This window comes from Leptosomus discolor, unplaced genomic scaffold, assembly GCF_034619465.1.
Source record: "Leptosomus discolor isolate bLepDis1 unplaced genomic scaffold, bLepDis1.hap2 HAP2_SCAFFOLD_27, whole genome shotgun sequence".
Lineage (NCBI taxonomy): Eukaryota > Metazoa > Chordata > Aves > Leptosomiformes > Leptosomidae > Leptosomus > Leptosomus discolor.
In genome coordinates, this window is record NW_028237782.1 from 1,510,123 (window position 1) to 1,523,061 (window position 12,939).

Below are 12,939 nucleotides of genomic sequence, written 5' to 3' on the forward strand. Positions count from 1 at the left end.
TATTTGTCTTTACCTCAAGACGTTCGGCTTTACCTCTAGATGTTAGGCTTTACATCTAGATTCTGGGCTTTACATCTAGATGTTGGGCTTTAACTCTAGATTTTGGGCTTTACTCTAAATGATGCGCTTTATATATTCGGCTTTACATCTAGAAGTTGGGCTTTACATCTAGATTTTGGGCCTTACCTCTAGAAATTGGGGGTTACATCTATATCTTTGGCTTTAACTGTAGATGTCGGGCCGTAACACTTGATTTTGGAATTCACCTCTAGATGTTAGGCTTTACCTCTAGATTCTGGGCTTTACCTCTAGATGTTGGGCTTTAACACTAGATTTTGGGTTTTCCATCTGGATTTTTGGCTTCTCTCTAGAATCTGGGCTGTACCTCCAGACGTTGGGCTTTACCTCAAGATGTTGGTTTTTACCTCTAGATGTTGGTCTTTAAGTCTAGATATTGGACTTTACCTCTAGATGCAGGGTTTTACATCTAGATGTTTTGCTTTACATTTAGATGTTGGGCTTTATCTCCAGATTTTGGGTTTTAAATCTATATATTTGGCTTATCCTCTAGATGTTGGGCTTTACCATCAGATATCTGGCTTTACGTCTAGATGCATGGCTTTACCTCTAGATTTTGGGCTCTACCACTAGGTCTTGGGCTTTACCTCTAGAACTTGGGCTTTAATTCTAGACTTTGGCTTTACCTCTAGATTTTGGGCCTTACCTCTAGAAGTTGGGGTTTATATCTATATGTTTGCCTTTAACTGTAGATGTCGGGCCTTAAGACTAGATTTTGGAATTCATCACTAGATGTTAGGCTTTACCTCTAGATGTTGGGCTTTAGATCTAGAAGTTGGGCTTTACATCTAGATTTTGGGCTTTACGTCTAGATATTGGGCTTTACCTCTGGATTTTGTGTTTTAAATCTATATATTTGGCTTTTCCTATAGATGTTGGGCTTTACCTCTACAATTTGGTCTCTACCACTAGGTCTTGATTTTTACCTCTAGATTTTGGACTTTACCTCTAGAAGTTGGGCTTTACCTCTAGATTTTGGGCCTTACCTCTAGAAGTTGGGGGTTGCATCTATATGTTTGGCTTTAACTGTAGATGTCGGTCCTTAACACTTGATTTTGGAATTCACCTCTAGATGTTAGGCTTTACATCTAGATTCTGGGCTTTGCCTCTAGATGTTGGGCTTTAACACTAGATTTTGGGTTTTCCATCTGGATTTTTGGCTTCTCTCTAGAATCTGGGCTGTACCTCCAGACGTTGGGCTTTACCTCAAGATGTTGGGTTTTACCTCTAGATGTTGGTCTTTAAGTCTAGATATTGGAATTTACCTCTAGATGTCGGGTTTTACATCTAGATGTTTTGCTTTACATTTAGATGTTGGGCTTTATCTCTAGATGTTGGGTTTTAAATCTATATATTTGGCTTTTCCTCTAGCTGTTGGGCTTTACCATCAGATATCTGGCTTTACGTCTAGATGTATGGCTTTACCTCTAGATTTTGGGCTCTACCACTAGGTCTTGGGCTTTACCTCTAGATTTTGGACTTTACCTCTAGAAGTTGGGCTTTACATCTAGATTTTGGGCTTTACGTCTAGATATTGGACTTTACCTCTGGATTTTGTGTTTTAAATCTATATATTTGGCTTTTCCTATAGATGTTGGGCTTTACCTCTATAATTTGGTCTCTACCACTAGGTCTTGATTTTTACCTCTAGATTTTGGACTTTACATCTAGAAGTTGGGCTTTACCTCTAGATTTTGGGCCTTACCTCTAGAAGTTGGGGGTTGCATCTATATGTTTGGCTTTAACTGTAGATGTCGGTCCTTAACACTTGATTTTGGAATTCACCTCTAGATATTAGGCTTTACATCTAGATTCTGGGCTTTGCCTCTAGATGTGGGGCTTCTACTCTAGATTTTGGGCTTTACTCTAAATGATGCGCTTTATATATTCAGCTTTACCTTTAGAAGTTGGGCTTTACATCTAGATTTTAGGCTTTAGATCTAGAAGTTGGGCTTTACATCTAGATTTTGGTCTTTACGTCTAGATATCGGGCTTTACCTCTATATTTTGGGTTATAAATCTATATATTTGGCTTTTCCTCTAGATGTTGGGCTTTACCTCTAGATATCTGGCTTTAACTCTAGATGTTGCTTTACCTCTAGATTTTGGGCTCTACCTCTAGGTGTTGGGCTTTGCCTCCAGAATTTGGACTTTTCCTCTAGATGTTGGGCTTTACGTCTAGATATTGGGCTTTACCTCTAGATGTTGGGTTTTAAATCTATATATTTGTTTTTACCTCAAGACGTTGGGCTTTAACTCTAGATGTTGGGCTTTACCTCTAGATTTTGGGCCTTACCTCTAGAAGTTGGGGTTTACATCTATATGTTTGCCTTTAACTGTAGATGTCGGGCCTTAACACTAGATTTTGGAATTCACCACTAGATGTTAGGCTTTACCTCTAGATGTTGGGCTTTACCTCTAGATGTTTGGCTTAGATCTAGAAGTTGGGCTTTATCTCTACATGTTGGGGTTTAAATCTAGATTTGGGGTTTTAGCTCTAGAAGTTGGTCATTACCTCTAGACATTGGGCTTTACCCCCAGATGTTTGTCTTTAAGTCTAGATTTTGGGCTCTACCTCTAGGTGTTGGGCTTTGCCTCCAGAATTTGGACTTTTCCTCTAGAAGTTCGGCTTTACGTCTAGATATTGGGCTTTACATCTAGATGTTGGGTTTTAAATCTATATATTTGTCTTTACCTCAAGACTTTCGGCTTTACCTCTAGATGTTAGGCTTTACATCTAGATTCTGGGCTTTACCTCTAGATGTTGGGCTTTAACTCTAGATTTTGGGCTTTACTCTAAATGATGCGCTTTATATATTCGGCTTTACATCTAGAAGTTGGGCTTTACATCTAGATTTTGGGCCTTACCTCTAGAAGTTGGGGGTTACATCTATATGTTTGGCTTTAACTGTAGATGTCGGGCCTTAAGACTAGATTTAAGAATTCACCTCTAGATATTAGGCTTTACCTCTAGATTCTGGGCTTTACCTCTAGATGTTGGGCTTTAACACTAGATTTTGGGTTTTCCATCTGGATTTTTGGCTTCTCTCTAGAATCTGGGCTGTACCTCCAGACGTTGGGCTTTACCTCAAGATGTTGGGTTTTACCTCTAGATGTTGGTCTTTAAGTCTAGATATTGAAATTTACCTCTAGATGTCGGGTTTTACATCTAGATGTTTTGCTTTACATTTAGATGTTGGGCTTTATCTCTAGATTTTGGGTTTTAAATCTATATATTTGGCTTTTCCTCTAGCTGTTGGGCTTTACCATCAGATATCTGGCTTTACGTCTAGATGTATGGCTTTACCTCTAGATTTTAGGCTCTACCACTAGGTCTTGGGCTTTACCTCTAGATTTTGGACTTTACCTCTAGAAGTTGGGCTTTACCTCTAGATTTTGGGCCTTACCTCTAGAAGTTGGGGGTTACATCTATATGTTTGGCTTTAACTGTAGATGTCGGGCCTTAACAATTGATTTTGGAATTCACCTCTAGATGTTAGGCTTTACATCTAGATTCTGGGCTTTCCCTCTAGATGTGGGGCTTCAACTCTAGATTTTGGGCTTTTCTCTACATGATGCGCTTTATATATTCGGCTTTACCTCTAGAAGTTGGGCTTTACATCTAGATTTTGGTCTACGTCTAGATATCGGGCTTTACCTCTATATTTTGGGTTTTAAATCTATATATTTGGCTTTTCCTCTAGATGTTGGGCTTTACCTCTAGATATCTGGCTTTACCTCTAGATGTTGGGCTTTACCTCTAGATTTTGGGCTCTACCTCTAGGTGTTGGGCTTTGCCTCTAGAATTTGGACTTTTCTTCTAGAAGTTGGGCTTTACGTCTAGATATTGGGCTTTACCTCTAGATGTTGGGTTTTAAATCTATATATTTGCCTTTTCCTCTAGATGTTGGGCTTTACCCCTAGATATCTGGCTTTACCTCTAGATGTTGGGCTTTACCTCTAGATTTTGGGTTTTCCATCTGGATTTTTGGCTTCTCTCTAGAATCTGGGCTTTAACTCCAGATGTTGGGCTTTACCTCTAGATCTTGGGTTTTACCTCTTGATGTTGGTCTTTAAGTCTAGATATTGGACTTTACCTCTAGATGTCGGGTTTTACATCTAGATGTTTTGCTTTACATTTAGATGTTGGGCTTTATCTCTAGATTTTGGGTTTTAAATCTATATATTTGGCTTTTCCTATAGATGTTGGGCTTTACCTCTACATTTTGGGCTCTACCACTAGGTCTTGATCTTTACCTCTAGATTTTGGACTTTACCTCTAGAAGTTGGGCTTTACATCTAGACTTTGGGGTTTACCTCAAGATGTTCGGCTTTACCTCTAGATATTGCGCTTTAACTCTAGTTTTTGGGCCTTAGGTCTGGAAGTTGGGGGTTACATCTATATGTTTGGATTTAACTGTAGATGTCGGGCCTTAACACTTGATTTTGGAATTCACCTCTAGATGTTCGGCTTTACCTCTGGATTCTGGGCTTTCCCTCTAGATGTTGTTTTTTAACTCTAGATTTTGGGCATTACTCTAAATGATGCGCTTTAACTCTAGATATTCGCCTTTACCTCTAGAAGTTGGGCTTTACATCTAGATTTTGGGCTTTAGATCTAGAAGTTGGGCTTTACATCTAGATATTGGTCTTTATGTCTAGATATTGGTCTTTACCTCTAGATTTTGGGTTTTAAATCTATATATTTGGCTTTTCCTCTAGATTTTGCCTTTACCTCTAGATATCTGGTTTTACCTCTAGATGTTGGACTTTACCTCTAGATTTTGGGCTCTACCACTAGGTCTTGGGCTTTACCTCTAGATTTTGGACTTCACCACTAGAAGGTAGGCTTTAGATCTAGAAGTTGGGCTTTACCTCTAGATTTTGGGCTCTACCACTAGGTCTTGGGCTTTACCTCTATATTTTGGACTTTACCTCTAGAAGGTGGGCTTTACCTCTAGATTTTGGGCCTTACCTCTCGAAGTTGGGGGTTGCATCTATATGTATGGCTTTAACTGTAGATGTCGGGCCTTAACACTTGATTTTGGAATTCACCTCTAGATGTTAGGCTTTATATCTAGATTCTGGGCTTTCCCTCTAGATGTGGGGCTTCAACTCTAGATTTTGGGCTTTACTCTAAATGATGCGCTTTATATATTCGGCTTTACCTCTAGAAGTTGGGCTTTACATCTAGATTTTGGTCTTTACGTCTAGATATCGGGCTTTACCTCTATATTTTGGGTTTTAAATCTATATATTTGGCTTCTCCTCTAGATGTTGGGCTTTATCTCTAGATATCTGGCTTTACCTCTAGATGTTCCTTTACCTCTAGATTTTGGGCTCTACCTCTAGGTGTTGGGCTTTGCCTCTAGAATTTGGACTTTTCCTCTAGAAGTTGGGCTTTACGTCTAGATATTGGGCTTTACCTCTAGATGTTGGGTTTTAAATCTATATATTTGTCTTTACCTCTAGAAGTTGGGCTTTAATTCTAGACTTTGGCTTTACCTCTAGATTTTGGGCCTTACCTCTAGAAGTTGGGGTTTACATCTATATGTTTGCCTTTAACTGTAGATGTCGGGCCTTAACACTAGATTTTGGAATTCACCACTAGATGTTAGGCTTTACCTGTAGATGTTGGGCTTTACCTCTAGATTTTGGGCCTTACCTCTAGAAGTTGGGGGTTACATCTATATGTTTGGCTTTAACTGTAGATGTCGGGCCTTAACACTTGATTTTGGAATTCACCTCTAGATGTTAGGCTTTACATCTAGATTCTGGGCTTTCCCTCTAGATGTGGGGCTTCAACTCTAGATTTTGGGCTTTTCTCTAAATGATGCGCTTTATATATTCGGCTTTACCTCTAGAAGTTGGGCTTTACATCTAGATTTTGGTCTTTACGTCTAGATATCGGGCTTTACCTCTATATTTTGGGTTTTAAATCTATATATTTGGCTTTTCCTCTAGATGTTGGGCTTTACCTCTAGATATCTGGCTTTACCTCTAGATGTTCCTTTACCTCTAGATTTTGGGCTCTACCTCTAGGTGTTGTGCTTTGCCTCTAGAATTTGGACTTTTCTTCTAGAAGTTGGGCTTTACGTCTAGATATTGGGCTTTACCTCTAGATGTTGGGTTTTAAATCTATATATTTGTCTTTACCTCTAGATGTTGGGCTTTACCCCTAGATATCTGGCTTTACCTCTAGATGTTGGGCTTTACCTCTAGATTTTGGGTTTTGCATCTGGATTTTTGGCTTCTCTCTAGAATCTGGGCTTTAAATCCAGATGTTGGGCTTTACCTCTAGATCTTGGGTTTTACCTCTTGATGTTGGTCTTTAAGTCTAGATATTGGACTTTACCTCTAGATGTCGGGTTTTACATCTAGATGTTTTGCTTTACATTTAGATGTTGGGCTTTATCTCTAGATTTTGGGTTTTAAATCTATATATTTGGCTTTTCCTATAGATGTTGGGCTTTACCGTCAGATATCTGGCTTTACGTCTAGATGTATGGCTTTACCTCTAGATTTTAGGCTTTACCACTAGGTCTTGGGCTTTACCTCTAGAATTTGGACTTTTCCTCTAGAAGTTGGGCTTTACCTCTAGATATTGGGCTTTACCTCTAGATGTTGGGTTTTAAATCTATATATTTGTCTTTACCTCTAGACGTTGGGCTTTAATTCTAGACTTTGGCTTTACCTCTAGATTTTGGGCCTTACCTCTAGAAGTTGGGGTTTACATCTATATGTTTGCCTTTAACTGTAGATGTCGGGCCTTAAGACTAGATTTTGGAATTCACCACTAGATGTTAGGCTTTACCTCTAGATGTTGGGCTTTAGATCTAGAAGTTGGGCTTTACATCTAGAATTTGGTCTTTACGTCTAGATATTGGGCTTTACCTCTAGATATCTGGCTTTACCTCTAGATGATGGGCTTTACCTCTAGATGTTGGGCTTTAACTCTAGATTTTGCGCTTTACTCTAAATGATGCGCTTTATATATTCGGCTTTACATCTAGAAGTTGGGCTTTACATCTAGATTTTGGGCCTTAGATCTAGACGTTGGGCTTTACATCTAGATTTTTGGCTTTACGTCTAGATATTGGGCTTTACCTCTAGATGTTGGGTTTTAAATCTATATATTTGTCTTTACCTCAAGACGTTCGGCTTTACCTCTAGATGTTAGGCTTTACATCTAGATTCTGGGCTTTACCTCTAGATGTTGGGCTTTAACTCTAGATTTTGGGCTTTACTCTAAATGATGCGCTATATATATTCGGCTTTACATCTAGAAGTTGGGCTTTACATCTAGATTTTGGGCCTTAGATCTAGAAGTTGGGCTTTACATCTAGATTTTGGGCTTTACGTCTAGATATTGGGCTTTACCTCTAGATTTTGGGTTTTACATCTATATATTTGGCTTTTCCTCTAGATGTTGGGCTTTACCTCTAGATATCTGGCTTTACCTCTAGATGTTGGGCTTTAACTCTAGATTTTGGGCTCTGCCTCTAGGTGTTGGGCTTTGCCTCTAGCATTTGGACTTTGCCTCTACATGTTGGGCTTTATATCTGCAATTTGGGCTTCACCTGTAGATTTTGGGAATTAAATCTAGATATTTGGCTTTACCTCTAGAATTTGGGCTTCACCTCTAGACTTTGGACTTTACCTCAGGACGTTGGGCTTTAACTCTAGATGTTGGGCTTTACCTCTAGATTTTCGGCCTTACCTCTAGAAGTTGGGTTTTACATCTATATGTTTGGCTTTAACTGTAGATGTCGGGCATTAACACTAGATTTTGGAATTCACCACTAGATGTTAGGCTTTACCTCTGGATGTTGGGCTTTACCTCTAGATGTTTGGCTTAGATCTAGAAGTTGGGCTTTATCTCTAGATGTTGGGGTTTAAATCTAGATTTGGGGTTTTAGCTCTGGAAGTTGGTCATTACCTCTAGATATTGGGCTTTACCTCCAGATGTTGGTCTTTAAGTCTAGATATTGGACTTTCCCTCTAGATGTAGGGTTTTACATCTAGATGTTTTACTTTACATTTAGATGTTGGTCTTTATCTCTAGATGTTGGGTTATACCTCTATATGTTGTTCTTCACCTCTAGATGTTAGGCTTTACCTCTAGATGTTGGGATTACATCTAGACGTTGGACTTTATCTCTAGAATTTGGGCTATACCTCTATATGTTGGGCTTTACCTCTAGAGTTTGGGTTTTACATCTAGATGTTTGCCTTTACCTCTGTAAGTTATGCTTTACCTGCAGACATTGGGCTGTAGGACTAGATGATGGGCTTTACCTCTAGAAGTTTGGCTTTACATCTAGATTTTGGGGTTTACCTCTAAATGATGAGCTTAAACTCTAAATATTGGGCTTTACCTCTAGATGTTGGGCTTTAGAATTAGAAGTTGTCGTTTACATCTATATGTTTGGGCTTTAGATCTAGAAGTTGGGCTTTACATCTAGATATTGGTCTTTACGTCTAGATATTGGGCTTTACCTCTAGATTTTGGGTTTTAAATCTATATATTTGGCTTTTCCTCTTATGTTGGGCTTTACCTCTAGATATCGGGCTTTACCTCTAGATTTTGAGCTCTACCACTAGGTCTTGGGCTTTACCTCTAGATTTTGGACTTTACCTCTAGAAGTTAGGATTTAGATCTAGAAGTTGGGCTTTACATCTAGATTTTGGGCTTTACGTCTAGATATTGGTCTTTACCTCTAGATTTTGGGTTTTAAATCTATATATTTGGCTTTTCCTCTAGATGTTGGGCTTTACCCCTAGTTATCTCGCTTTACCTCTAGATGTTGGGCTTTACCTCTAGATTTTGGGTTTTCCATCTGGATTTTTGGCTTCTCTCTAGAATCTGGGCTTTACCTCCAGACGTTGGGCTTTATCTCTAGATGTTGGGTTTTACCTCTAGATGTTGGTCTTTAAGTCTAGATATTGGACTTTACCTCTAGATGTCGGGTTTTACATCTAGATGTTTTGCATTACATTTAGATGTTGGGCTTTATCTCTAGATTTTGGGTTTTAAATCTATATATTTGGATTTTCCTATAGATGTTTGGCTTTACCTCTACATTTTGGGCTCTACCACTATGTCTTGATCTTTACCTCTAGATTTTGGACTTTACATCTAGAAGTTGGGCTTTACATCTAGACTTTGGGCTTTACCTCAAGACGTTCGGCTTTACCACTAGATGTTGCGCTTTACCTCTAGTTTTTGGGCCTTACGTCTAGAAGTTGGGGGTTACATCTATATGTTTGGATTTAACTGTAGATGTCGGGCCTTAACACTTGATTTTGGAATTCACCTCTAGATGTTAGGCTTTACCTCTAGATTCTGGGCTTTCCCTCTAGATGTTGTTCTTTAACTCTAGATTTTGGGCTTTACTCTAAATGATGCGCTTTAACTCTAGATATTCGCCTTTACCTCTAGAAGTTGGGCTTTACATCTAGATTTTGGGCTTTAGATCTAGAAGTTGGGCTTTACATCTAGATATTGGTCTTTACGTCTAGATATTGGGCTTTACCTCTAGATTTTGGGTTTTAAATCTATATATTTGTCTTTTCCTCTAGATGTTGGGCTTTACCTCTAGATATCTGGTTTTACCTCTAGATGTTGGGCTTTACCTCTAGATTTTGGGCTCTACCACTAGGTCTTGGGCTTTACCTCTAGATTTTGGACTTTACCTCTAGAAGTTAGGCCTTAGATCTAGAAGTTGGGCTTTACATCTAGATTTTGGGCTTTAAGTCTAGATATTGGTCTTTACCTCTAGATTTTGGGTTTTAAATCCATATATTTGGCTTTTCCTCTAGATGTTGGGATTTATCCCTAGATATCTGTCTTTACGTCTAGATGTTCGGCTTTACCTCTAGATTTTGGGCTCTACCACTAGGTCTTGGACTTTACCTCTAGATTTTGGATTTTACCTCTAGAAGTTGGGCTTTACCTCTAGATTTTGGGCCTTACCTCTAGAAGTTGGGGGTTACATCTATATGTTTGGCTTTAACTGTAGATGTCGGGCCTTAACACTTGATTTTGGAATTCACCTCTAGATGTTAGGCTTTACCTCTGGATTCTGGGCTTTCCCTCTAGATGTTGTTCTTTAACTCTAGATTTTGGGCTTTACTCTAAATGCTGCGCTTTATATATTCGGCTTTACCTCTAGAAGTTGGGCTTTACATCTAGATATTGGTCTTTACGTCTAGATATCGGGCTTTACCTCTATATTTTGGGTTTTAAATCTATATATTTGGCTTCTCCTCTAGATGTTGGGCTTTACCTCTAGATATCTGGCTTTACCTCTAGATGTTCCTTTACCTCTAGATTTTGGGCTCTACCTCAAGGTGTTGGGCTTTGCCTCTAGAATTTGGACTTTTCTTCTAGAAGTTGGGCTTTACGTCTAGATATTGGGCTTTACCTCTAGATGTTGGGTTTTAAATCTATATATTTGTCTTTACCTCTAGAAGTTGGGCTTTAATTCTAGACTTTGGCTTTACCTCTAGATTTTGGGCCTTACCTCTAGAAGTTGGGGTTTACATCTATATGTTTGCCTTTAACTGTAGATCTCGGGCCTTAAGACTAGATTTTGGAATTCACCACTAGATGTTAGGCTTTACCTGTAGATGTTGGGCTTCAGATCTAGAAGTTCGGCTTTACATCTAGATTTTAGGCTTTACGTCTAGATATTGGGCTTTACCTCTAGATTTTGGGTTTTAAATCTATATATTTGGCTTTTCCTCTAGATGTTAACTTTACCTCTAGATATCTGGCTTTACGTCTAGATTTTGGGCTTTACTTCTAGATTTTGGGCTCTAACACTAGGTCTTGGGCTTTACCTCTAGATTTAGGACTTTACCTCTAGAAGTTAGGCTTTAGATCTAGAAGTTGGGCTTTACATCTAGATTTTGGGATTTACGTCTAGATATTGGGCTTTACCTCTAGATTTTGGGTTTTAAATCTATATATTTGGCTTTTCCTCTAGATGTTGGGCTTTACCCCTAGATATGTGGCTTTACCTCTAGATGATGGGCTTTACCTCTAGAGTTTGGGTTTTCCATCTGGATTTTTGGCTTCTCTCTAGAATCTGGGCTTTACCTCCAGACGTTGGGCTTTACCTCTAGATGTTGAGTTTTACCTCTAGATGTTGGTCTTTAAGTCTAGATATAGGACTTTACCTCTAGATGTTGGGTTTTACATCTAGATGTTTTGCTTTACATTTAGATGTTGGGCTTTATCTCTAGATGTTGGGTTTTAAATCTATATATTTGGCTTTTCCTCTAGATGTTGGGCTTTACCTCTAGATATCTGGCTTTACCTCTAGATGTTGGGCTTTACCTCTAGATTTTGGACTATATCTCTAGAAGTTGGGCTTTACCTCTAGACTTTGGCTTTACCACAAGACGTTCAAATTTACCTCTAGATGTTGGGCTTTACCTCTAGATTTTGGGCTTTACGTCTAGATATTGGGCTTTACCTCTAGATTTTGGGTTTTAAATCTATATATTTGCCTTTTCCTCTAGATGTTGGGCTTTACCCCTAGATATCTGGCTTTAAGTCTAGATGTTGGGCTTTACCTTTAGATTTTGGGCTCTACCACTAGGTCTTGATCTTTACCTCTACATTTTGGACTTTACCTCTAGAAGTTGGGCTTTACATCTAGACTTTGGGCTTTACCTCAAGACGTTCGGCTTTACCTCTAGATGTTGGGCTTTACCTCTATTTTTTGGGCCTTACGTCTAGAAGTTGGGGGTTACATCTATATGTTTGCATTTAACTGTAGATGTCGGGCCTTAACACTGGATTTTGGAATTCACCTCTAGATGTTAGGCTTTACCTCTAGATTCTGGTCTTTCCCTCTAGATGTTGTTCTTTAACTCTAGATATGGGCTTTACTCTAAACGATGCGCTTTAACTCTAGATATTTGCCTTTACCTCTAGAAGTTGGGCTTTACATCTAGATTTTGGTCTTTAGATGTAGAAGTTGGGCTTTACCTCTAGATTTTGGGCTTTACGTCTAGATATTGGGCTTTACCTCTAGATTTTGGGTTTTAAATCTATATATTTGGCTTTTCCTCTAGATGTTGGGCTTTACCCCTAGATATCTGGCTTTACGTCTAGATGTTGGGCTTTACCTCTAGATTTTGGGCTCTACCACTAGGTCTTGGGCTTTACATCTAGATTTTGGACTTTACCTCTAGAAGTTGGGCTTTACCTCTAGATTTTGGTCCTTACCTCTAGAAGTTGGGGGTTGCATCTATATGTATGGCTTTAACTGTAGATGTCGGGCCTTAACACTTGATTTTGGAATTCACCTCTAGATGTTAGGCTTTACATCTAGATTCTGGGCTTTCCCTCTAGATGTGGGGCTTCATCTCTAGATTTTGGGCTTTACTCTAAATGATGCGCTTTATATATTCGGCTTTACCTCTAGAAGTTGGGCTTTACATCTAGATTTTAGGCTTTTGGTCTAGAAGTTGGGCTTTACATATAGATTTTGGTCTTTAGATCTAGAAGTTGGGCTTTAAATCTAGATATTGGTCTTTACGTCTAGATATTGGGCTTTACCTCTAGATTTTGGGTTTTAAATCTATATATTTGGCTTTTCCTCTAGATGTTGGGCTTTACCTCTAGATATCTGGTTTTACCTCTAGATGTTGGGCTTTACCTCTAGATTTTGGGCTCTACCACTAGGTCTTGGGCTTTACCTCTAGATTTTGGACTTTACCTCTAGAAGTTAGGCTTCAGATCTAGAAGTTGGGCTTTACATCTAGATTTTGGGCTTTAAGTCTAGATATTGGTTTTTACCTCTAGATTTTGGGTTTTAAATCTATATATTTGGCTATTCCTCTAGA